Below are 27,112 nucleotides of genomic sequence, written 5' to 3'. Positions count from 1 at the left end.
CTAAATTTTTATTTTCAAAAATGTTGTTTCCAAACTAAATATTTAGCTTGTGAATTAAATATTTAGTTTAGAATGAACGTATGGATGACATGGTGAAAATATTAGTTTGAAAAATGCATTTTCACATTTTTTCTCTATGACATGATGAATAAACTAAAATACTGTTCTTCAGTTTTTGTTACTATCAATCATCACTACAGTCATGATCAAAAGTAAGTACACCCTCATTTTTATCAGAACTTCTCTCCTTCCTCATGAAGATTTTATCAACCTGCCTCTGATTTCACCTCAGAGCTTCTACTTCCTGGTTCTGTTGCTCTGAAGGAAAAAACTACAAGCCAGGTGGACTGTGACGTTATCAGTTATGCAACATCCGTCACATTTACTTTCGGTTTGAATTCACCTGTTCAGGTGTGGCTCCAGTTCGTTAGTTGGGTCTCAGTCTGTTGTTTAAATTTTCTTCTTTAACTCTTTGGATCGTTTGAACAAACTGTAAGTTTAATTTGTTTATTTCTTGAATTTTTCATCACTTTAACTTTTTCCTGATTGTTTCTAATCTCTGACGTTTGGAGAAAAGTTTCACTTCTGATTTCAGCTGAAACTTTAATATCTCTGCTGTTTGAAGGCTAATCTACAGGATTATTAGATTATTGATGAACTGGAATCAAACAACATGATGAACAGCTGATGTTTCACTGTTTTCTTCTCCGAACTGATTCATGTTTTTATTTCCTGGTACCGAACTCTAGTCTCCACCATTAACGTCAGCAACAGTTTCCTGTTGCTTCCTTTCAAAATAAAAATATTATTAAAATGGGTTTGATTCAGTCAGATGATTAAATAGTTCATCTTTAATGGAGCGAATAATTCACTTGTAGAAATTAATAACTGTGAACTATAAGACTTGTTCAGGTTGAATCAGTGAATGTAAATGTTGCTCCATGTCTCCATCTAGTGGACTGATAGTAGAAGTGCAGCAGCTGATGGCAGCTTCCTCTGCCTCTCTGCTGTCTGACTGCATTCACCTGACACTGATATGAAGCAGAGAAGAAGAGCCAATCAGAGGAGGAGCAGCTGATCTTTTTCCAGCTCTAATGATGTAAAGGATGATCAGAGTTGATGTGCAGATGAATGATGTGTGTTTCCTCTGCAGGTGAAGGTAGAAAGTGTGTGTGAGCTGATGTGAATTCAGCAGCATGGATCAGTGTGAGGACAGAGAGGAGGGAGTCCCTCCCTCTAAAACCACTCTGTGTGGGGAAGATGAGAGCCAGAGCAAAGGTCAGAGGTGAGGTCACCATCTCTAACTGTCCACAGCCCTTTTCACACAGCGTTCACTATATCAGGCCAGAACAGACGTGGTGATGAAGCTGCTGCTGCTCCTCTTTGCTGATTAAGTTTTAATCATCATGTTTCTGTCAGGATCCATCAGAGACTCAAACCAGAACCAGAACCCAGCTGTGTGTCCTTTAAGAGCGACAGGTCAAAGGGTCTTCCCTTAAACTTTAAATCTCCTGGATCTCCACCATCAGAGAGGTGAGCTGTTTCTAACTGCTGTAACTGTTCAGTTTATATCTGTTATTATGACCATCCAATATTAATTTAACACACAAACACAAAAGTCAGAAGTGAGTTTAATTTCTAGATTGATATTTGGATTGTTCTCTAAATCTAAATGTAATTTATTTTCCAGACAGAGTAATGCTGAAAGAAAAAGGCTTTTATGAATTAATTTTATGATTAAAGTTTCATCTCTGTGGTTCAAACATCATCCAACATAGTGGATTATTAACCATTTCCACAGTTAAGATAAAAAATATCTCATGTGGATATCTTTCAGAACCAGATGGTCTCTAACTGACACCATAAATAAGCAACTGGGTCATTCTCTGAATTCGTTTCATTTTGTGTCTCTCAGGTTTATCTCAAATATTTTCATATAATTCAACCCACATTTTTTGACAAAAATCAAGTATTGGAAATATCCATGTGTCTTGGTATTATAACATGCAAATATATTTTAAAAATTATGTTTTGAAAGATTTGATGGGTTGTTGAAGCGTAGAGGTCAGCCAAATGAGCATGTCCCCACTGACCAATGTTAATTTTTCACTGAATATAAAACAAATGAAACTAACCAGTAACTGCAACTTATTTGTACCATTTTAAACATTTTAGGTATACTTTAACCTAAATAAAAGAAATATGAGAAAAATACATGAATTATTTATAAAATATCACTTTTTAATCATGTCCCTCCAGTTTTGTTTAACCCTGTAACAGCAGACCAATCCCTCCTTTTTATAAATAATGGTTCAGTCCAATTTCCTCAGCATCCTGAAAGTGACATTACTCAAGTTTTTTCCCGCTCACACTGTCAAGAGATTTAAGTGTTAATATAGTTTCTTACCGATATTTAATTATTTTTTTATCCAAACATCGTCATTGTCAAGCTCAACCTTTCAACACCTTTAGGCATGTAAATGATAATTATTGTTGTTTGGGAAAAAGTAAAGAATGGTCTTTGAAACATATTAATTCTTGTTTTCATCATATCATGTGTTGCTCCATAACCTAGCTAATGAGGACTTATGGCAACTTTTAGTAAAAATCTTCAACCCCGTTACAGTCTGGTCAACTGTTACAATGGGTTCAACCGTTACTTGATACATTGTTATGATTTTTTTATAATAACAGCAAATATTAGACTAATATTTGTTGGACTGTATGCAAAGTTTAAAGAATGATTCAGAAACATAAAAAAGCCTGATTTAATGTTTATTTTAAAGTATATTTTTATGATTTATGAAAGGAGCTTTTACATCAAACACATTTCCACTGGGAAATACCTGGTAAAGCCAGTCTGGTCCATCAGGACTTGGTTCCTGTGTGCATTGTGAGAGCAGTTCAGCAGGGAAGGAAAGCTTCATGATGTGGTTGGTGAGATCTGCTGGAACTCAACCAAACTGAGCTGATGTGAACCATCAGAGGTTCTGCTGGTTCTTAATGGGATCAGCAGGAACATTAAATTTTTATAACTACTTGGATCACCTGGTTCACTGCTCACATCCAGATATTACATCATGGACCTTTACCTTCTGATTGTCTCTGTGTGGACAGATACAATGTGATCTCACTGGCTTCCAGGGATCTACAGGATCAATTTTAAAATCCTCTCTATAACATCCAGCAGAGGACCCCACATGGACACACACCCACATATCTCAAACCTCCTCCATGTCCACATCACCTCAGATCTAGTCATCAGAACCTGATGGATGTCCCACACTGTCCTGAAGAACTGTGTGGACAGAGCCTTCACTTCCACTGTCCCCAAGCTCTGGGAAACTGTCTCCACCAGCATCAGATCTAATGACAGTTTGGACTGTTTGACGTCCAAGTTCAGCATCAACCTTTAAAAATGTCTTCTAGGTGATTTTGGTGTTACTGCTCTTCATCCTTGTAGTTCATCTTCCTCTTTTTAACTTCACTCCATTTTGTTCATATGATGCTCTGTTTTTCTGCTTCAAGTACATTTAATGTGAAAGTCTTGGTGATTTCATTTCTGAATACTGCTGGATGAATATTTCCTGACTTCCTAATTGTTCCTGGTTCCTCCACAGAGTGGACCAGCAGAGCTCAGAGGTTGTCAGCGGTCCGTCTGCCCAGCAACATCAAACACAGCTGGACTCCATATTTATGGTCTGTACATGAACAACAACTTTTCCAAGCGTTCTTCTCACATTCATCTCCATGCTGCACTTTGTAGACCAGAGGAGTGTCAGTCTGTCAAACATCCACCTGGTGTTTGGTTCCTTGATTTCAGTCTGATGTTTCCTTCATCTATTGTTCTGTTCCAGACGCTGGAGGACAACATTGTCACTTTTCTGAAGAACGAGCTGAAGAAGATCCATAAGATTCTGAGTCCAAATGACCCAGAATGCTCAGAGAGTCAGAGAGATGATGATGAGCTGTTGGAAGGTGAGGATGAAGAGCAGAGGAGGAGCAGCAGAGAGGCAGTGATAAAGATCACACTGAACTTCCTGAGGAAGATGAACCAGGAGAAGCTGGCTGACCGTCTGGAGAGCAGTAAGAGGATTTCTACAAAGGTTTTACCTGATGGATAAATCACACATTTACTGAAATTTGAAGAGATGGAATCACATTTATGCAAAACATCTTCAGAAGATGATTTTATCCAGTTATTGATTTTACTTTTTGTCTTATTTTAGAACATCTTGCTGCAGTTTGTCAACATCAACTTAAATTTGGTCTGAAGAAGAAGTTCCAGTCTGTGTTTGAGGGGATTGCTAAAGCAGGAAGTCCAACCCTTCTGAACCAGATCTACACAGAGCTCTACATCACAGAGGGAGGGACTGGAGAGGTCAATGATGAACATGAGGTCAGACAGATTGAAACAGCATCCAGGAAACCACACAGACCAGAAACAACAATCAGACAAGAAGACATCTTTAAAGTCCCACCTGGAAGAGATCAACCAATCAGAACAGTGATGACAAAGGGAGTGGCTGGCATTGGGAAAACAGTCCTAACACAGAAGTTCACTCTGGACTGGGCTGAAGACAAAGCCCACCAGAACATCCAGTTCATATTTCCATTCACTTTCAGAGAGCTGAATGTGCTGAAAGAGAAAAAGTTCAGCTTGGTGGAACTTGTTCATCATTTCTGTAGTGAAACCAAAAGAATCTGCAGCTTTGAACACTTCCAGGTTCTGTTCATCTTTGATGGTCTGGATGAGAGTCGACTTCCTCTGGACTTCCACAACAAGGAGATCCTGACTGATGCTACAGAGTCCACCTCAGTGGACGTTCTACTGACAAACCTCATCAGGGGGAAACTGCTTCCCTCTGCTCTCCTCTGGATAACCACACGACCTGCAGCAGCCAATCAGATCCCTCCTCAGTGTGTTGGCATGGTGACAGAGGTCAGAGGGTTCAATGACCCACAGAAGGAGGAGTACTTCAGGAAGAGATTCAGAGATAAGGAGCAGGCCAGCAGGATCATCTCCCACATGAAGACATCACGAAGCCTCCACATCATGTGCCACATCCCAGTCTTCTGCTGGATCACTGCTACAGTTCTGGAGGATGTGTTGGAGACCAGAGAGGGAGGAGAGCTGCCCAGAACCCTGACTGAGATGTACATCCACTTCCTGGTGGTTCAGACCAAAGTGAAGAAGGTCAAGTATGATGGAGGAGCTGAAACAGATCCACACTGGAGTCCAGAGAGCAGGAAGATGATCAAGTCTCTGGGAAAACTGGCTTTTGATCAGCTGCAGAAAGGAAACCTGATCTTCTATGAATCAGACCTGACAGAGTGTGGCATCGATATCAGAGCAGCCTCAGTGTACTCAGGAGTGTTCACACAGATCTTTAAAGAGGAGAGAGGTCTGTACCAGGACAAGGTGTTCTGCTTCATCCATCTGAGTGTTCAGGAGTTTCTGGCTGCTCTTCATGTTCATCTGACCTTCATCAAATCTGGGGTCAACCTGTTGGAAGAAAGATCTCAGAAGTCTTCATTATTTAATAAATCTAAACTAAAGCTTCTCCATCAGAGAGCTGTTGACCAGGCCTTACAGAGTCCAAATGGACACCTGGACTTGTTCCTCCGCTTCCTCCTGGGACTTTCACTGCAGACCAATCAGAGACTCCTAAAAGGTCTGCTCACACAGACAGGAAGTAGCTCACAGACCAATCAGGAAACGTTTCAGTACATCAAGGAGAAGATCAATGAGAATGTGTCTGCAGAGAAAAGCATTAATCTGTTCCACTGTCTGAATGAACTGAATGATCGTTCTCTAGTGGAGGAGATCCAACAGTCTCTGAGTTCAGGAATTCTCTCCACAGATAAAGTGTCTCCTGCTCAGTGGTCAGCTCTGGGTTTCATCTTAGTGTCATCAGGAAAAGATCTGGATGTGTTTGACCTGAAGAAATACTCTGCTTCAGAGGAGGTTCTTCTGAGGCTGCTGCCAGTGGTTAAAGCCTCCAACAAAACTCTGTAAGGTCACAGATTGTTACTGTACCTTTTATAGATAGGAATCTGCTAACTATGAGGTAAATATTCATGTTGCAGTTTATATATTGGTGCATTGTCTCTTCATTGGGGGTGTTGCTCAAAAAATAAACAGACTTCCTTCAGCAGCTGGAAATAGTGTTACATATTAAAGCAGCAAAACTTCTCCACTGTTAAAATTGAAATTAGATTAATATAGTTAATTATGAAAATTTATAATGCTATTTCCAACCTCCTTGTTAACTGTAGTTCAGTCCTTTAAGGCTGGAGGTCCAAATATAGAATGAACCAGTTCACAACAAATGCATAGTTTGTGTAAAACAAGATAGTTCCTTCTCTGTCCAATAAGAACATTGTTGATTTGAAAGAACATCAATTTTGAAGAATTGTTTAATAATAGATTTTCTCTCTGTCTCCTCAGACTGAGTGGCTGTAACCTCTCAGAGAGAAGCTGTGAAGCTCTGTCCTCAGTTCTCAGCTCCCAGTCCTCCAGTCTCAGAGAACTGGACCTGAGTAACAACAACCTGCAGGATTCAGGATTGAAGCTTTTCTCTGCTGGACTGAAGAGTCCAAACTGCAACCTGGAAACTCTCAGGTAAAATTTTCTCAATCCAAGTGATACCAAATTTCTGTCCGTTAGCCTCTCTCAGATATGATGTAAATGTTATTTCAATAATAATAATAATAATAATAATAATCTATGCCTGACTGAGACGTGGCTAACCGTGCTACGCCGCAACATATAAATGTTGTTGGTTTTCATTAATTCCAGGCTAAAATAACCAGGATGAGATGTTATTTAGAATGATGGGCATCAGGTATCAACTGATAGTAAAACTCTGGAAACTGGAAACTTGACGGATTGCTGCATCCTAAGTACAAAAAGATCCTTCCTTCCAGCAGTTGTTGAACATGTGACTAATGTTTATATTTATTACCTAAAAAATTGGAAGCTCTCAGGTATAGAGGAACCTGCTGCAGGAACAGAGAAGGTCTGATAGAGGAGGAAGAGGGAGAAATGTCTTTAGTTAGTCTGCTGGAAAACATTTAGTTTGAAGCTGAATGTTTAATTTGATAATTAAATATTTAGGGTACAACCATGGCAAATATAACTAGATGTGGAACCAAGAGGTGGGATAGAGATTAAAAAATACGAGACAAAATGAGGATGAGCAACATGTTAAAATAATCTTCAAAATTCAAAAAAAGAATATCATATATACAGTATATATACAGTACAGACCAAAAGTTTGGACACACCTTCTAATTCAATGGGTTTTCTTTATTTCATGACTATTCATAAGGTAAGAAATCCCACTTATTAACCTGACAGGGCACAACTATGAAGTGAAAACCATTTCAGGTGACTACCTCTTGAAGCTCATCAAGAAAATGCAGAGTGTGTGCAAAGCAGTAAACACAGCAAAAGGTTGCTACTTTGAAGAAACTAGAATATAAGGGCTATTTTCAGTTGGTTTACACTTTTTTGTTTAGTGCATATTTCTACATGTGTTATTCATAGTTTGGATGCCTTCAGTGTGAATCTACAATGTCAATAGTCATGAAAATAAAGGAAACTCATTGAATTAAAAGGTGTGTCCAAACTTTTGGTCTGTATTTTATATATTCATTGCTATACAGACCACAGGAGATATTTTAAGCTAACAGATATCACTGTCTAAAATAGCCCTTTGAAGAATTTGAATTTATATGAGTTGAAAGAAGATTTAATTTTGTGTTTGGCTCAATAAGCATTTTTAAGTTGAATTTAAATATAGCAACTGAAAGAGTAAGAAATTATTTGAAATTAACGAGACATAAATATAAAAGTTGTATTAGAATCAGTATGAGCCCCACAGCGGCCTGAATCCGACGGCCAACTGCTGCCTTATTTGTTCGTTCTCTCACTCTTTTATTTTACCAAGACTGCCAGAACCACTTTGTGTCCAGACTTGGGTTTAATAAAACCTCTTTGTTAAAAAAATCATCTGGTCTGGACTTTGTATTTTGTGAGTTCTGTGTGATGACATGAGGATCGTAACATATTGGTGGCCCATCCTATTCCAACAAAATATTTAAAACATATTTGGAGGGCCGTTCAATGTTGTGATATTTATGAATGCAGTTTTAATTGTGGTGACTTCTGAAAGTGTGTTTTCTATGTGTTTAGTAACATTTAGTGTCAGGTTGGTGGGGTGTTTTCAGAACTCTTTAATTTAAATACTGGGTTAAATTTCTCTGTATTTAATGTTTGGCTAGTGCTTGTTTGTGGATTGTTTTAGGAGCAAATTTGTTTCTATTTGTTCTCACATTAGTTTTGTAATTTTTGTTCAAAAATAGTTTTTGTCAGTTGCTGCTCAGTTTTCCATCTCTGTACCCAACAATTAAAAAATGGAAAGATTGAATTCCAGATTTGCTCTGCTTTGATTCAAGCTGCTGTTTTCCCTCAAACCAGCTCTGATGCTGATCCTCAAACTAAGCCTGATGCTGATCTTCAGCCGAGCCTTGATTCTCAGGCTTCATTGGACTCTTTCTGTTAAAACTGACATGGGATTAATTAAGTTCATAGAGGAATTTAATATTTCTCTTGCCAGCCTCCTTGTTGCCTTTAATTCAGTCCTTCATGGCTGGAGGCCCATCTATAGACTGAACCAGTTCACAACAAAAGGCAACATAATTATATATAAAACAGTCCCTTAAATCAGTAAAGAGGAACATTGTTGACTGGAAAAAAGACACATTTTGAAGAATTGTTTAAAAACAGATTTTTCTCTCTGTCTCCTCAGACTGAGTTACTGTAACCTCTCAGAGAGAAGCTGTGAAGCTCTGTCCTCAGTTCTCAGCTCCCAGTCCTCCAGTCTCAGAGAACTGGACCTGAGTAACAACAACCTGCAGGATTCAGGAGTGAAGCTTCTCTCTGCTGGACTGAAGAGTCCAAACTGCAACCTGGAAACTCTCAGGTAACTCTGGGCACTTGACAAATTGCTGCATCTTAGGTGCAAAATGAAACATTATTACAGATCCCAGCAGTTGCTTGGCTTTCTTATTTATTCAACATGTTACAAATCCATCCATCCATCTGCCAGCGATCAGTTCAGACCTTGGGTTCTACCTCAATGTTCTCATATTCTCATCATGTGATGAATTGTGTGTCTGCAGCTTATCAGGCTGTTTGGTCTCAGAGGAAGGCTGTGCTTCTCTGGCCTCAGCTCTGACCTCCAACCCCTCCCATCTGAAAGAGTTGGACCTGAGCTACAATCATCCAGGAGACTCAGGAGTGAAGCTGCTGTCGGCTGGACTGAAGGATCCACACTGGAGACTGGAAGCTCTCAGGTATGGAGGAACCTGCTGCAGGAGCAGAGAAGGTCTGATAGAGGAGGAAGAGGGAGAAATGTCTTTAGTCAGTCTGCTGGGAAACATTTAGTTTGAAGCTGAATGTTTAATTTGATAATTAAATATTTAGACGCCTCATCTGGAGGCAGAGATCATTACCCAGTTTTCTGGAATATTCTCCAGACTAAGAACGGCTCACAAGGAAAATTAAAGAGTGGGATGGGTTTAATAGTTTAATAGGGACTCTGACTAAATTAATAAAAGAAGTTCAGTTAGATTTCCATGATGATCTACTGATGGCAGAAAGGACTTTAAAACAATATTTGATGGAGCTCCAGACCAGTCAGCCCCAAGAAGCAAAGATGAGAAGAAAAGTAACTCCATGTTGGTCAGATGGATGTTTAAAAGTTATGGGAGAAAAAAATAAAGAACTTTAGATTTTAAACAAAACTCACAACTTTCAGGATTTAATAAAATATAAATTACATAAAAAGTGAAGAAAACTATTCATGAGGCAAAGAAAGAAAGTGAGATTTTTAACAGTTTGATCCATTTAGTAGTTTGATCTCCACCAGGGGGCGACATCTGGAAAATGATCCAAAGAATGAAAGGAATCAGGAGAGAATGGAAATCCCTTGTTTTCCAGAGGAAATGAAGAATTGCAGTGAATGATGGTGAAAAAGTAGAATTGTGCTCTGTTGACTGTGGTAGAAATGAAAAAACAATAATAAGACCTTTTAGACAGATCCAAGAAAAGACTAATGTGTTTAGGTTTTCAATAGTTGGGAAAGCTTTTGGGATTGTTCAATAAAGTTTGGGAAAAATTCCCAACGTATTGGAAACAGGCAGAGACCCTTCATGTTGGAAAACCAGGGAAATATCCATCCGACCAATCAGATTCCAGATCCACAGCTCTGACGTCACATTTAGGATAAATAATGGAATCGTAATAAGAGAAAGAAAAACATTTTATTGATAAAGTAGAGGGATGATATCAGCCCATCAGATGGTTTAGAAGAGGGAGAGGAAGCATCATGGGACTGCAGAGGTCCTTCACCTGATCCTGGTTGTTGGGACAAGAACTTTGTTACTGAACTTAAGGACATTTTTCATGTTTCTGTACGTAAGTAGATTTAATGGTGGGAACTTTTACTCCACTACATTTTACAGTATCTGTACTTTCTACTTCACTACTTTTATTTTTATAAAGCGTTGCGTTACAAGTTACATCCAAGTCGCTTTGCGCTTTTTGATTTGTTGGTTAGTTTGAAAGTAATCAATGATTCTGGTGCCGCCTTTGCCTCCCTGATATCATGAACTGCTAGCTTTCAAAAATTCACCATCAAATCTGAAAAACATATGGAGGAAAGTTAAGCTGCTAAACGCTGTCTGAGTTTTGGGTGTTAAATTGATTTAGGTTAGAGAAGTTTTATGTAATCTTACCAAGCTTCTAGTTTAAATCGACTGCAATAAATAAAACAATTAAATAGTTGTAAGCAGCTGAACTGGCAGTAACATTGATTACTGCGGTCGGGGCGCATGGAGCGCAGCGTCTCCTGCCATGAATGTCCCAGTAACGTTAAACTCCTCCACATCCTGGTTACTGAATTAATGTGAATAATCTCCATCTCATATTTACATTTACAGTCATATTCAATAAATTAGAATATTGGTTCCCATGAGGCTCGTTTGTCAGGTTTAAAACAACTTCAGCAGATATTAAACATGTTTTTCATTAGACCCACATTTCTGCATTAATTGTTTTTATTGATCTGTAATCTGATCAGAAATGTCATGTTTTCATTAACTGTAAGCAACAAATCATCATCATTAACAAATAAAAGCTTTAAAACAGTTTGTGGGGAATTAATCTGTATGATGTGTTTAACTTGTGAGCCGAGTTACTGAAATACTTTTCATAAATATTCTAATTTATTGAAAATGACTGTAGTTAAGGACTGCTAGAGAGACGCAGGTCATCCTGAAATTCTGATGCATAGAATCACAAATCTAAATTTAAACTGTCAGAGAGAGTAAACACAATAAAACATGATTTATCTGCAGCATTGATCGTTAAATGGCTCATTACTGATGTATTAAAATTAAATATGATCGGTACACATAATGATATTGTATTAGCCATTAGGTAATACATTCAGCAAGTACTTTTACTTTTAATACTTTAAGTATTTATAAAAGTCAGTACTTTCTTACTTTTACTCAAGTAAAAATGTTAATGTGGTTCTTTTACTAGAGAACATTTTAGTATAGAATAGAATAGAATAGAATTACTTTATTCATCCCAGCAGGGAAATTATTTTGCAGTTACAGCAGCATAGAGACAAGACACACAACAACCACCACTGAGTAGCAATTGTAGACAAAATAAAAATAAAATATAACATGCTGTCAATATAAAAAGCAACTTAAGAGCAGTCCTTGCAAAGATTCAAAAAATGCAGATATGTATATGTAAATATATGTACAGCAAGTGTGTCACAGTGCAGTTGTGCAAAATTGGACTGATTAGTGCAGAACAATGATTTAGCTTTTATTGTACAGTGAGATGGCATGTGGCAGGAAGGATTTCCTGTATCTGTCCCTATGACAGCGGAGCTGGAGCAGCCTATGTGAGAAGGTGCTCCGCTGTCTGTCCACTATGTGGCGGAGAGGGTGCTGTTTATTGTCCATAATAGACAGAACCTTCTTCAGTGTCCTCCTCTCCACCACAGTTTCCAGGGACTCCAGCCTTAGTCCCAGTACAGAGCCAGCTTTCCTGATGATTTTGTCCAGTCTATTAGAGTTGCTGGCTCTGATGCTGCTTCCCCAACACACAGCAGCAAAGAAGATGGCACCGGCAACAACACTGTGATAAAAGGTCTCCAACATCTTGCTGCACACATTGAAGGATCTCAGCTTCCTTAAAAAATAGGAATTTTTTGCTCATCCCCTTCTTGCACACAGCGTCAGTGTTAGATGCCCAGTCCAGTCTGTTGCCGATTACAACTCCCAGGTATTTGTAATCCTCCACCTCCTCCACCACTTCCCCTTTGATCTTCAGTGGCCGTGAAGGTGTCTTCTTCCTTCTGAAGTCAATCACCATCTCTCTGGTCTTACTAATGTTGAGTTTCAGGTGATTCTGCTCAGACCACTCCAGAAAGCTGTCCACCAGTGTCCTGTAGTCCCCCTCCCCTCCATCCCCTATACACCCGACAACCTCTGAATCATCAGAAAACTTCTGTAGCTGACATGATTCAGAGTTGTACTGGAAATCAGTGGTGTACAGGGTGAAGAGAAAGGGAGAAAGCACAGTTCCCTGTGGAGCTCCTACGTCACTGACCACCACATCAGACTGGACACTGCCCAGACGGACAAACTGTGGCCTGCCTGTCAAGTAGTCAGTCACCCAGGAGATCACTGAGTCGTTGACACCCATCCTCCGCAGCTTCTCACCCAGCAGCAGAGGCTGGATGGTGTTGAAGACACTGGAGAAATCAAAGAATGTGATTCTCACAGTGTCTCCTCCACCATCCAGGTGCGACAGTGCTCGTTGCAGCAGGAAGATGACGGCATCGTCCACTCCTAAGTGGGGCTGGTAGGCAAATTGCAGGTCTCTTAATTTGTACTTTTACTTCAATACATTGTTTGAGTTCTTTCTCCACCTCTGGTGAACAGCCAGTAGGTGGCGCTAGAGTCAGGAGGAGGCAGCCTCTTTCACAAGCCATTACTGCAGCTGCTGGATTCAGGACGCTGCTTCTTCTTCTTGGTCTCATTGTAAATGTGTGCAGCAGCGCCACCTGGTGGTGTTGGTTGGTAGAGGAAGTGCTGAAAGGTCGGAGGTGTTTGTCAGAGGTGTGTGATGATGGAAGCCTCTCCCTGGTTTGTGAGTCTGAGCTCAGAGATCAAATCTTTGATTCTTGTTGAACTCTTTGTTGAATGTGATGCAGCTTCTCCTTTTTAATGTTTGTATTTCTGGATATTACAGTGAGGCCACAGCAGGTTTTCAGCAGCAGGGCTGTTTAGTGTTTCATTCCTTCATCTGTGTGTGGGAGTGTGGATGGAACAGGTATCCAGGTGTTGTGTCAGAGTTTAGATTGATTGTATTTTAATGCTGATTATTAAATCAGGTTGAGCTTCCAGAAATGTTTCCTTAGTTTCCTGATGTCCTTTTAGGCTTCAGTGAGTTTCTTCAACTTGTTACTGAGGGATTTCCTTTCTCCTCTCTGTTGGAGCTTTTCCTGTGTTTGGAGAAATGAGTTGTGCTGCAGCAGCACCAACTGTCCTTCCTACATCCACTGCAGTTTGCAATCCAAATGTTGGACTGTTCCTGTCTCAGTGGAGGACAATGTGTGTCTGAGAGACATGTAATGTCCATGTTTGCTGCTGAAAGAGACTGATGGTCTGACCCCCCTCCTCCTTTCAGGGTGGAGCCTGCTGGAGTCCCATTCTTGACACCAAGTCTGAGGAAGTGTAAGTGTGTTTTTCATCTGATTCATGACAACAAAGCAGCTCACATTCAACCATCTTCAAACTGTCACATCACTCATTCAGGAGTCATCATCAAAGTGTCAATAAATGATCAATAACTGCAGCTGGATTGTGTTTGTTCTCTCCATCAGATTCCTGTCAACTCACCATCGACACAAACACAGTGAGCAGAAAACTCAAACTGTCTGAAGACAACAGGAAGGTGACATTTGTGAAGGAGCTTCAGTCATATCCTGATCATCCAGACAGATTTGATTACTATCATCAGCTGCTGTGTAGAACTGGTCTGACTGGTCGCTATTACTGGGAGGTCGAGTGGAGAGGAGAAGTTTATATATCAGTGAGTTACAGAAGAATCAGGAGGAAAGGACACAGTATAGACTGTTTGTTTGGATATAATGATCATTCCTGGAGGCTGAGCTGCTCTGATGATGATGGTTACTCTGTCAGGCACAATGACGTAGAAACTCGTCTCTCCTCCTCCTCTGTCTCTAACAGAGTAGCAGTGTATGTGGACTGTCCTGCTGGCATTCTGTCCTTCTACAGAGTTTCCTTTGACTCACTGATCCTCCTCCACACCTTCAACACCACATTCACTGAACCTCTGATTCCTGGATTTAGGTTCTGGTCCAGTTCTGGTTCCTCAGTGTTTCTGTGCTGAGTTGTGTCTAAAGAGTCTAAAGATTTTCCTCCTGTCAGAGAAACTCTCTCACTGTTGAACAGATAGTTCAGTCTCTATAATCGATTTCTTGGTGAAACAATTCTGATTGAGTCCTTGGAAACCTTTTCTTTTTCAGTCCTTTAAATATGGAAGCTGGGATTATTCCAGGATTATTCCAGGATGATTCCAGGATCCTCATGTTTTTCTGTCTGTTTCCAGTCAAACTTTTCAGAAAGTCCTGATTTAAAGTAAAACATTCCCATCCCATGAAGGTCAGAGGTCAATGCTTTGAAGCATAAATTGGGAAAATCTTCATATTTTCTGTTTCATTCAGAACTTCTACCTGAAACTCAGAACCTGCAGAACATTTTTCTCTTTGGAGGAAAAATCCCAGGAACTGGAAGATCAGAGCAGAATGAAAACTGGAGATCAGTGTTGGACAGAAAAGGTCTGATCGCTGCATCTCTGCTATATTTTACATTTAAATCTGATAACAAAAAGTAAACCTGTTTTTAGTGAATAAACCAACATGGATATGACCCGCCACAGCGCCAACGTGGGCCACACCTGATTCAACCCAAACCGGAAAATAAAGGATTTAACTGGAAAAAGCAAAACCCAGTAAAATCAGCAGCTGGTTGTGATTAAAATGCAGTTTGTTGCAGAGGTTCAAACTTCCTGATGGTGACCTCTCCTCCGTCCCTCACCTTGTCTGGCCGGTTTTAATCCTCACTGCAGTGTTAGACTGGAGCTCATCTCTCAGATTAACCAGATTAACACTGAGCTGCAACAGGAACCAAACGTCTCTCCTCCAACTTATTTCACTGATTAATAACAAGGTTGGATAAAAACATTGAGCTGAGCTTCTCATTCCTTAAAGAGTCATGAAGAAAGACTCACCCTGGAACTGCAGAAAAGAAGTTAGAAAGTTTAAAAATAGATGGAAAAAACTTTGTAAATATATTCTAACAAGTGATTTAATTATCTTTTTTTTGTATCTTTTAATGTATAAAACTGTATAAAAAAGGTGTAAATGGTTAAAAATCTTCAGAATGAGCCAATTTTTAACCTGATTAATCATCACAATAATTCTTTGTTGGACCATCGCTACGCGGTACTGAGGAGGAAACTTTATAAAAGTTTTAATGTAACTTTCTCTATGTCCTAACATGAGATAATCTGAGAGAACAAATGGAGTTCCTCTGCCTCCTCCCTGTGTTCTGCTGAATTACTCTACTGGGTCAGAAACAAGCCATCAGAACCAGAACAATTAGCCATGAGCCTGCAAGTATTGGACATGTTTTTGTCTAAATGAGGTGATTTTATGGCTCCATTTTGCCAGATCACATAGTAGCATTTCTACCTAAAGCCAAACATTAACAGCCAATCCATGTGATCGGTATCTGTGATCGGCAGTGATCGGACCTCATGGTGATCAGAACCGGCAGGAAAAACCCTGATGGGAGCGTCTCTACCCAGGAGTAATATGATGGTTTAGAAGTTCATTGAAATCTTTTCCGTTTTGAAAGAAGCTCACATTTGGGGAACTTGTGAATGATTACATTATTTATCATACTTGGTTCTGCTTAAAATAATTCAATTCAACTGAATTATTCTATTGTCATTATTGTTCTTACATTTGGGAGATTGAACATTTCTGTTTTTATTAAGTTTTTAAAATAAAACTTTAAAAAGTTCAGAAAATAAAATCAATCTACTGAACTTTCTGATTTTATGAGGATCTGTTTGAAATGTTTGTTACAAAGTTGATTACTGCATTAATTTTGATGTGAATTAAATTGGTGTGTTTAATTTGTGTTTTTTGTAATGTACTGTTACTGGATGTAATACTATTTTTATTTTTTAAAGGATTTTGACCCGTTTACTGGCCGACATTTATTCTATAAATCATTTGGTGACCAATTAAAAAGTAAATGTATTGAACTAAAAATGGAATATCTAATTTCTGGAGCAGAAATATTAATCACTAATACAGTTTCCTCAAGTGACTGGAGTTTATTTATTTTTAACACAGTTTGATGAAATGGTGAAGAAAAATATAAGACAATTATAAATGGAACTGGTTCATTTTTGGGGAAAAACTGTCATAATTGTCAGAAAAATACAAAGAAAATTAAAAACTTTGTTTTTAAACACCTTCAGTAAAATTAAACTTATAAAAAAATGTTTAATAAATGATGGAAAATACTTTATTTTAAGATAAATCACGGTCGCACCACATGACATTTTTTAAGACCACAGCCGAATCATATTGATAAAAAACCTCTGAAAACGTCTCATTTTAATTTTTAATTATAATTTCTGTGTGCACAACATTTCAAATGTTCTAATAATTGCAATGGATAAACATATTTTTAAATGTTTAATTTCCCCTGATGGAAATCCTGATACGTCAACGACCCTGAAACAGACGTTCCTCCAAAATCTCAGTGATTTCCTTTTCTTTCAGTCTTGCATCCACATCAGCAGAAAGAGGTTTTGAAAGCACTGAAATATCATCAGTAGCAATAATTTCAGCATTTAAAAGCTCAAATCTGACTTCATCTAGTTGAGTATCAAGTCCTTGAATGGGAGGTTTTAGACTCCTGGGTAGTTTGAGCAGTGAATGTAACAAACAGCCATTGATAGAAAAAGCTGCTGTTCCTGTAAATGAAGTCAACATGACAGTTTGATTTGATATGTCAGCCTCCTCTCCATCAGTAGAAGAGGCTACTGATGGATCTGATGATCCAGAGCAGTGCTTGCTTCAGAGTCAATACATTTAATCAGGTGGGATTTTCCACTTCCTGCTCCACCGTTGACATAGAAGTAAAATGGATGAGGGTTCAAAGCACAGAAACACTGAATACACCAGTCTCTTACTGCACAGTTTGGTGTCTCCATTGGTGGATTGATGGGAAAACTGAGAGCATCAATTTACTGGACTGAACTGGAGATTGATAAAACACGGAGTGGAGTTTTCTTCTGTGCATTTTTGTGCCATAAATGGATTGGAAACCAAATCTGGAAAGAGTTTGACTGGAAAGTAAAAACCAGATTTAATAGAACTCCATTAAAAAGTTTCATTTCCAGGATTCCAACCACAGATAGATGTTGGAGGAATTTGTGGAATGGTCGGTCATCACACACGTCTTCTGGGACTGACCACAAATAAAGACCTTCTGGGAGGAAATGAAACAGGAGATTGAGGACATTCTAAGGACAGATCTCCCCATGGAGCCTCTTCTATTTCTGCTGGACATAAACACCAAGGATTTACTCACTAAAGATCAATGTTACATATTGTTGCACCTTCTGCTACTAGTAGCAAGAAAGACAATTACACTAAACTGGATTAAATCCTGTTCACCAACTGTTGCTGAGTGGAGAAAAACTGGAACATGACAACATGATGGAGCGTCTGACTGAACAACTAGACATGAAAATAGATCATTAAATATGTAGAAAATAAATATTGGATTTGAAAATTAAATGTTTAGTTTGGAAAATAAATATTTAGTTTGCAAAATAAATATTTATTTTGAAGGTAAATATTTAGTTAAAGTTTTATTTCCAAATTTTTATCAGAACTTCTCTCCTTCCTCATGAAGATTTTATCAACCTGCCTCTGATTTCACCTCAGAGCTTCTACTTCCTGGTTCTGTTGCTCTGAAGGAAAAAACTACAAACCAGGTGAGCTGTGATGTCATCAGTTATGCAACATCAGTCACATTGACTTTAGGTTTGAATTTACCTGTTCAGGTGTGGCTTCAGACCGTTAGTTGGGTCATAGTAGTTTGTTTAGCCACCAGCTTGAGAGATAGCAAACAGTGAAAAATGAATGAGAATGTGTGAGTGAGCGGAACAAAAAGAGAGCAGAATAGGTGTTAGACAGCAGACAGGAAGCTGGAAACAAAACCTTTTTAAATCCTCTTTAGTCCCAATGTGACTACAGATTCATATTTCCATTATTCTGCATTTCTGAAAACTCACTGCTGCTCCAGTGACTAATTAACTTGGCTGAAGTATTTTTTTTAAATAAACATGTTTTCCAGGTGGAGATTATAATCTGAATTTAAAATAAATCTCAAAATCTAATTTAAAACTAGAGATGCACAATATTGGATTTTTGGCCTAAATGTTGATTTACTAAAACTCGTTTGGCAGATAATCAATAACCAATAACCGATACCAATGCCAATATTTTGGTCCTATACCTACTTACTGAAACTATATGGTTTTCTCTACTGTGGAAATAAAATACTGCATTAATTTGATCAATTTAGCAAGCTACCAAATGCAAATGCTAAAATGATACACTTTCAACTTGCATTGTGTTTAATGTCACCTTTATTTGACATTTGCTCTCTCTAAGACGATGACAACACTCAAACACTCATTGTCACTGGTTCATCAGAACAATGGCTTTTATATCTGTGAGTTATATTAAATTTTACAGCTAATGTCAGCAGATACCGATACAATGCCGATAATATGGTGCATCAATATTTAAAAGTACCAAATTGTAACTTTAAGATATTAATCTCCTCTGCACCACAATTAAATGCAAACTGAATTCGCATTGGATCAGCTTTTTACACCACAACAAACATCTGAGATTGCTGCATCTATGTCGCTAACTCCAGATAGCTGTAATTACTTTGACAAAGATTAATTAGGCCAGAATAAGCTGAATTTATGAGGTTAGCACAGACACCTCAGCCAGGCCTTAGAAACTGAAAACCACTTCTGTTGAGATTTCAAAGTGTGTGAATGACTGAATGATTGAGGCAAACTGACAAAAGAAGTAGTGGGGAAAAAGTTGCAGAAATCAGTATTCCTCCAACTTTATAGAAAGAAAAAACTAGAATCACACAAAAGGTGTGAACAGCAAACAAGATCTAATCAGAACCAAGTAAACATTCTCACTTATTTCTCCTGTTGCCTTGTGAATGGACTTAGAAAAGAAAATCCTCTGAAAAAAAACAAGTGCATAGTATCAGTCTGAGTATCACAGCACTCTGAATCATTCAAGCTTAATCCTATAGTGTATCGCACCGAATCTACAACGCAGCATAACAGTCATGACTATTTATCACTCCACAAACAGTAAATAAAGCGACACACACATCAACTTTTCATTCCCCCATCATATATCTGCTCAGAGTGCTGCACCGTGGCTGATAGTTTCCCAAACCTGACAGTCGCAATGCTCTAAGTGCAGCAACAGTAACCAGAGACCCCATAAGATAAATGGCTCCGAGTTCAGTGTCAGGGAGTAGGCAACTAATGTGGTCCTGTTTTGACCAGATAACACACACTGCCGCTGTGTGTGTGGGGGGGTGTGTGTGGGTGTGTGTCAGCTCATCGACTTTCTAAATTTATGCAGGACAGATTTAGGGCAGATTTAGGGCTCAAGGATTTCTGACTAGGAAGGAACCGTCGGCTTATCAGGCAAAAACAGCTGATATAACATCGACTGGAGACGGAGCGACTAGTTCCCTTCCTCCTTCTCCCCTCCCTCTCTGCTCACCCACTTATTCACAGGATTCACAAGATACACATGAAGAAATGTCTTCTGGACCGGAGTTTCTTAAATTTACAGATGGAATGAATCAACAGGTTGTACTTGGGACGTCTCTCCTTAGCGCTCACGTAGCAGACCTCACTTCATTTAAGCCACCTGACTCTAACGTCCCAGAGGATCCATCACTCTGCGTTTCTGAGGTCAGAGGCCGGGGTCCAGACTTAATCTTTACGCCCTTCTTGCTCCAGAATGTGTCTGGCCCCTCGGCACTGCAGAACAGGACATTACCTGTCCGGATCACTACAAGAAAATCTACAAGAAACAGAAACATAAAATATAGGGGACCTAATTCAAACATCAGACTGATCCCCTGCCTAAAGGAACCTCAGACTGAAGATTTCTTGGCCTCCAAGTCACTTAAACTAGCTCTTTTAAATACCAGATCTCTCTGTGCTAAAGCTCCATTAATTAATGATTTCATCACTGAGCATAATATCAATGTTATGTTTCTGACAGAAACATGGTTGAATGATAATAATGAATCGATCGTACTAATTGAATCTGCGCCTCCTAACTACAATTTCTTCAGTGAGAATAGAAAACATAAAAAAGGAGGAGGCGTGGCTTCAATATTTAAGAATACCATAAATTGTAGTAAAATCTCTTTGGGTCACTTCACCTCTTTTGAGTATCTTGGAATTTAGGTTAAAGGCCACAAACGAACTTTGACTGTAACTCTATACAAAACTCCAACTTTTGTGGAAAATTTCTTTACTGACTTGAATGAACTTCTATCTCTCATATGTATTGATTATGATTGTTTAATAATTGTCGGTGATTTCAACATTCATGTTGACAATCCCCAAGACAGAGGGGCAAAAAAGCTCGCTAATATTTTAGAGACTTTTGGTCTAACACAACATGTCAAACAAGCAACACACACTCAAGGACACACACTGGACCTGGTTATCAGTAAGGGTGTGAATATTTCCAATGTCTCTGTAACTGATGTCGCCTGTCGGATCACTTCCTGTTATCTTTGAAAGTTCTTTATCTTTTAACCCACTTGGACAAACAGCAACCATCACAAAACGTTCTCTCACTGAAAACACAGCAGAAACTTTTAATCAAATCTACTCTTCTTCCTCACCCTTGAGCTGTAATGATGTAGATAAGTTGGTAAATGATTTTCAGTCTAAAGTCTCAGATATTATTGATTCCATTGCCCCAATTAAAATGAAGGTTGTGTCTGGTAGGAAGAAATCTCCATGGAGAAATACACAAACAGTTAGATCTGCAAGACAACTCTGCCGTAGGGCAGAACGAAAATGGCGTAAAACTCAACTCCACGTTCATTGTGACATCTATAAAGAAAGACTACGTAACTATCATTTAACACTAAACATGCAAGAGAGGCTTTCTTTGCAGATGTCATAAACAAAAACATTAACAATGCTCGAGCTTTATTTGCAACAGTTGACAGAATCACAAACCCTCCTGTGACGTTACCGCCTGAATTCCAATGTATTGCCGCCTGCAACCAGTTTTCCAGCTTCTTTTCAGAGAAAATTCAAAAAATCTGATTATTAATCTGTACATCCACTATAAAGTCAGTACCAATGCTGTGCCCAAACAAAACAAATACAGGAAAAATGACCCAATTTCAACTACTCAATTATAAAACCCTACAGGAAATTATAAGTCAACTAAGCTCCAGTTCCTGCTGTCTGGATGTTTTACCCTCACATTTCTTTAAGAAAGTCCTGCCTTGATAGGTTTATTTTGTCACAACCTGCAAAGAATCAGCCAGAGACAGAGATTAGGTTTCTTTTGATTTCTTTTCTGCAGAATAGGAGAATTGAGAACAGACGCGACGAATCGCTGTCAAACACTGTCTGGACTCAATTCTGCCAGTTCTTTCTTTGCATTTCTCTTTATTGTATAGAAAAAGGAGGTTGGGCTTCTCTTCACACAGTCACACAGAGAATTGACCAACCGTCTTTACATTCTGAACCCTCTGTGGACATGCCCTTATAAGGGCATGTGGCTGACCACAACTAATCAGTTACAGATGGAACTAATAACACATGAATGTTTAACGTTTTTAGCTTCCAAGCAAACATCCTAAACAAAGTTAATAACATACTACAAAAGAAAGAGAAGTTAAGTAAATATAAAAAGAAGAATAATATGAGAGTAATATGAAAAGATAACTTGTAAAATAAACTCATGAGTAAATGAACAGGAGGATAATTTTCCTAACATGCCTATTATTGCTGCTGATCTGATCCAAATAGTAAACTCATCGCTCTCATCAGGCGTTTTCCCCCAGGCTTTGAAAACAGCAGTAATCAAACCACTTATAAAAAAGAACAATCTGGACAAATCACTAATTCAGATTTACAGGCCGACCTTTGACCTCCCATTCATCAGCAAAGTTATTGAAAAAGCTGTGTAAACAATTAACTAGCTTCCTAACTATAACCAACCTCTTTGACTCCTTCCAGTCTGGTTTTCATGCTCACCACAGCACAGAGACCGCCCTCGTAAAAGTGTTCAATGACATCCATATAAATATGGACTGTGGGAGAACCACAGTGCTGGTTCTGTTGGACCTCAGTGCAGCTTTTGACACTGTTGACCATGACATATTACTGAATCGACTGGAGAGTTGGGTCGGACTCTCCGGTCCAGTGCTTAACTGGTTTGAATCCTACATAAAGAACAGGGATTTCTTTGTTTCAATTGAAAACTTTTCATCAAAGAGGTCAAAGGTCACATGTGGGGTACCCCAAGGTTCAATCCTAGGACCCCTTTTATTCAATATTTATATGCTCCCACTAGCTCAGGTTATAACAGGAAATAATATTAGCTACCACAACTATGCAGATGACACACAGCTCTACATTACGATGTGACCAGGTGACTCAGAGCCCATCCAATCACTGAACAGATGCTTAGAACAGATAAATGTGTGGATGTGCCAAAACTTTCTCCAGCTGAACAGAAACAAAACTGAAGTTATTATTTTTGGACCTAAAGAGGAACGATCTAGAGTTATAGATCTAGAGTTATAGATCTAGAGTCAATGCACAGCTTCAGTTATTACAACTGAAAACTAGCGATCAGGCCCGAAACCTGGGAGTAGTGATGGACTCTGACCTGAACCTCCAGAGCCACATAAAGACAGTCACAAAGTCGGCCTTCTATCACCTGAAGAACATTTCCAGGATAAAAGGACTAATGTCTCAGCCAGATCTAGAGAAACTCGTCCATGTGTTCATCTTCAGTCATGTTGATTATTGCAACAGCGTCTTCACAGGTCTGTCCAACAAATCAATCAAACAGCTGCAGCTGATCCAGAATGCTGCTGCTCGCGTTCTCACTAAAACCAGGAAGATAGAGCACATAACACCAGTTTTAAAGTCCCTCCACTGGCTCCCTGTAGCTCAAAGAATAGACTTTAAAATACTGTTGTTAGTTTATAAATCACTGAACGGCTTAGCACCACAATACATTAAAGATCTGCTGTTGTTGTATCAACCTTCCAGACCTCTCAGGTCTTCCGGTTCTGGTCTGCTCTGCATCCCCAGAACCAGAACCAAACGAGGAGAAGCAGCTTTCAGCATCTATGCACCACGAATTTGGAACAAACTTCCAGAAAACTGTAAAACAGCTGAAACACTGACTTCTTTTAAATCTCAACTGAAAACCCACCTGTTTAGAATTGTATTTGAAATGTAATCAATTACAAATTTATGGATGTAACTTGACTTAATGATTGATTCTATATTGCATTGTGATTCTGTCTTTGTTATGATGTAAAGCACTTTGAAATGCCTTGCTGCTGAAATGTGCTATACAAATAAAATTTGATTGATTGATTGATTTATTTATTTAGCTGGTTCTCTTGGTAGAAAACAGGAGGCAAGGTCATGGCAGCCATGTTTTACCCTGGAACAACGCTACAGAAATAGTCCGGATTCATTTTCTTATGACTGATTTTTTAAAAACAAAAATGTACAACATTTTAAGCTCCAACTTAGTAGTTTGTCATTGATTCCCATCTTTTACAAGCAGTTAATAGGAGTTGATTTAATTAACATTAGTTTATAGGAAACCCAGCAAATCATATATAATGTGCTTCCTGCACATTTAGAAGAAAATATTTTATAGCAAACCATTCAGAAGGTTAAGATTCATTATAGTCATTATGTTTTACTCGAATTCACTCTAATTATTCAAGCATTAATGACTAAAATCATAGCTTCAATAATCACAGCAAAAAGATAAAAAGAAACTAAATTTTTGTCAAATGTTCACCTAAAGTCAAGTGGAAAACATTCAACCGTTACAATTCAAAATACGGCCCAGAGTAAATTAACAATCCAGTATCTTAGATTCAAATCTGTATTTTAAAGCCACAAACTGAAATATATTTTATTGAAATATTGGACAGAGCTTTGCAAGACTAAGAAAAGAGGCAGCTAAAAACTTTAAACTGTCAACAAGGTTGCTGCACATTTTTCTAACAAAAAACATGAAAGAAAATCAGTGAAGGCACATAGGGAAGAAGAGAGGAAGAAAAGTTAAAATACAAACGAGAAAGAAGGGCAGACACTAGAATGAAAGGATGGACAGAAATAAAGAAATAATATATTTTTGTATTTTTGCTTTGTTTTTCCATATTTATGCATGCCTGGAAACAATTTGAACTAAATGCACAACACACTTTTCAGATTATTTATACATAACAAAAACGAAATAATTAAAAAACAACAGCATTATTTTACTTTTCTTCCACCTCACAACAATTATGTGTTACTTTGTTTCTCTATCACATAAAATCCCAAGACAAACATTTCAGTTTGAGGTTAAAACATAACGTGAAAATGTTTCAAAGCATTCGTTATTTACATGCCTGTATTATAAAATCAAAGTACTGCGTTAAAAATCTGCTTTCAGCCATTTTAATCCCCTAAAATCAGCAAATTAGCTCAGTTAGCATCACACGTCAACAACAGCAAAGACCAAAAACTACAGCCGACCCAAAACCACAAGTAAAATGTACAAATTAAACATTTCAGTGCAGTACAATAAACCAAGCTGTCTTACCTCAATGTGTGTTTTCATTTGCTACACGGAAACCGTCGTACTGTAAGGAAAACAGTTAGCCATCATTAGCCAACATGGAGCTCAGGGGCCTCATGCATAAAGCGTGTGCTTAAAAACTTGGGTATAGATTATGTCTTTTACCTTGTAATGATCTATTCCTGGTTTAGCTCTCACTTCATCCCTAAAGTTAAAACTTCTCACAGAAAGTGAGCCAAAAAACCAAGATGCCGCCGTCTGTTTGGACCAGTTGCAGAGAGGGCACAGGAAGAAAGAAGAGAAAAACAGAGCCAACAGTATGAGGGTGAGTATAAACACAGAAATGGCTGCAGTAAGGCACACTGAGAGAACACAGAGCAGCTTTGGGGAACAATTTTAGAGCAAAATTAGAAGCAAAGCTCATATCTTCCCATCTAAACTTGAAGCTGGTTCTATAAGAGGCAAAAACTTGAGGGTTCTGGTTCCAGTCCTGCTTTTGGGGATTTAATTCAATGTGCAGTGCTGAAATAAGATTGTATAAGATCTTTGGGACTGCGCGTACTGACGTCTTTCTAACTCCTGTCAGAAACTCTGCTGCAATATTTTAATCCTCATGGAGAGACTTACTGAAAGAAAAAATAGCAGAAATTCTTTAACTCTGAAGGAATATTCTTTATAATGGTAGCATCATGTTAAATGTACAAAACAAAGTGATTAATTCTGGTCTAAATAAATGTTTTTTTGGTTCTTTTGACATTCATTGAGACCAAATTTAATCTATTCATGGCAGATTTTTCTGATCCACATCTTGAGTTATTTGGGTTTTTACTCACCCATAGATAGTGTACAGTAGAAACCAGATATTTACAAACTGTATAAAAAGTTGTTGCCATTTTCAAACATTAAGTCATTAAGTTAGGATAACCAAAACAATTTCTGTTTGCTAAATGCAACATAAATATGTCATTTGGGGAATGAAACAACTTTACCAGAACATCTTAACATCTTCCTAGAGCAGGATTATGACTATAGGAACAATACAGATCAATAAAGACAAGCACAAGGTAGAACAACTAATATAGTTTAATCCTGAATAAATTACACTCATATAACCACCAGTAAACAGTATCAATATATATCAGGATAAAGATATATAGAAATATGATACATACTAAGAAAACTAACCAGAAAATTCAGACACCAATTTTAAAATGCACCTAATTATTACTTATTAATTTTGTACATCTCAAATGTAGCTTAAAAACAGACTCCTTGCAAGAATAAACAGTTACTATAGCAAGTTTAACGGTGTAAAAGTTACAGAAAGATTGTAACTTTCATTTCAAAGTGCTCTGAATAAGAAAAAGGTTAAAAATAGGCATAAAACATGGGATTCAGAGCTGACAAAGTGGTAGAAAACATTATAAAAGCACAGCATGAATCACAACTTCCTTATAAATTATAAATCACGTTTTTTTCCCCTGTATGAAACATTTACCTTTGATCCAAGCTCAAATGAACAAAAGCTTTCCAAGTACAGATCGTCTCCCTGGCTCTGGCTGGATGCAATTTTAAATGTTTTTAAATCATTAAAACTTCACCATACCATTTATTTTTAATGCTCGTCAAATTGCACCAAAAGTTTCATGTGTGCTGGTGGAGCTGAAGGGGCAGAATAAACTTATAGAAAACATGCTCCTGTAACACCAGTAACTCTCTTTAACATTAAGGCAGAAGTGGAAATTAAAGGCGAAACATAATTTATACTGAAGGTAAAGTTTAGAGATAAAACATGAAACATTTACTTATTTATGCCTGTATGAAACATTTAAAACCATTTCCAATCAAATACTTTTAATGACATGCAAGAAAAGTCAGAAAATTGCTTTGACACCAAGTTCCCAAAATAAAGAAATAAGTGATTCACATTTATTATTCACAGTTAAGATGCATGGATCATATACGTATTAAAGAGCCTGAAT

At 38.2% G+C, this 27,112-nt stretch overlaps 1 long non-coding RNA gene across 1 annotated transcript; it reads right to left on the bottom strand.

Moving 5' to 3' along the window:
• Positions 1 to 25,097: 25,097 nt before the first annotated feature.
• LOC116724682 (uncharacterized) lies at positions 25,098 to 26,761 on the bottom strand. Its single transcript, XR_004340238.1, has 3 exons — positions 26,629 to 26,761; positions 25,296 to 25,388; positions 25,098 to 25,194 (listed from the first exon to the last, which is right to left on the bottom strand). It is a non-coding gene; the product is annotated as an uncharacterized LOC116724682 (long non-coding RNA).
• Positions 26,762 to 27,112: the final 351 nt, after the last annotated feature.

The sequence above is a fragment of the Xiphophorus hellerii genome, chromosome 8 (assembly GCF_003331165.1).
Source record: "Xiphophorus hellerii strain 12219 chromosome 8, Xiphophorus_hellerii-4.1, whole genome shotgun sequence".
Lineage (NCBI taxonomy): Eukaryota > Metazoa > Chordata > Actinopteri > Cyprinodontiformes > Poeciliidae > Xiphophorus > Xiphophorus hellerii.
This window is presented reverse-complemented; position numbering and strand designations above follow the sequence as displayed.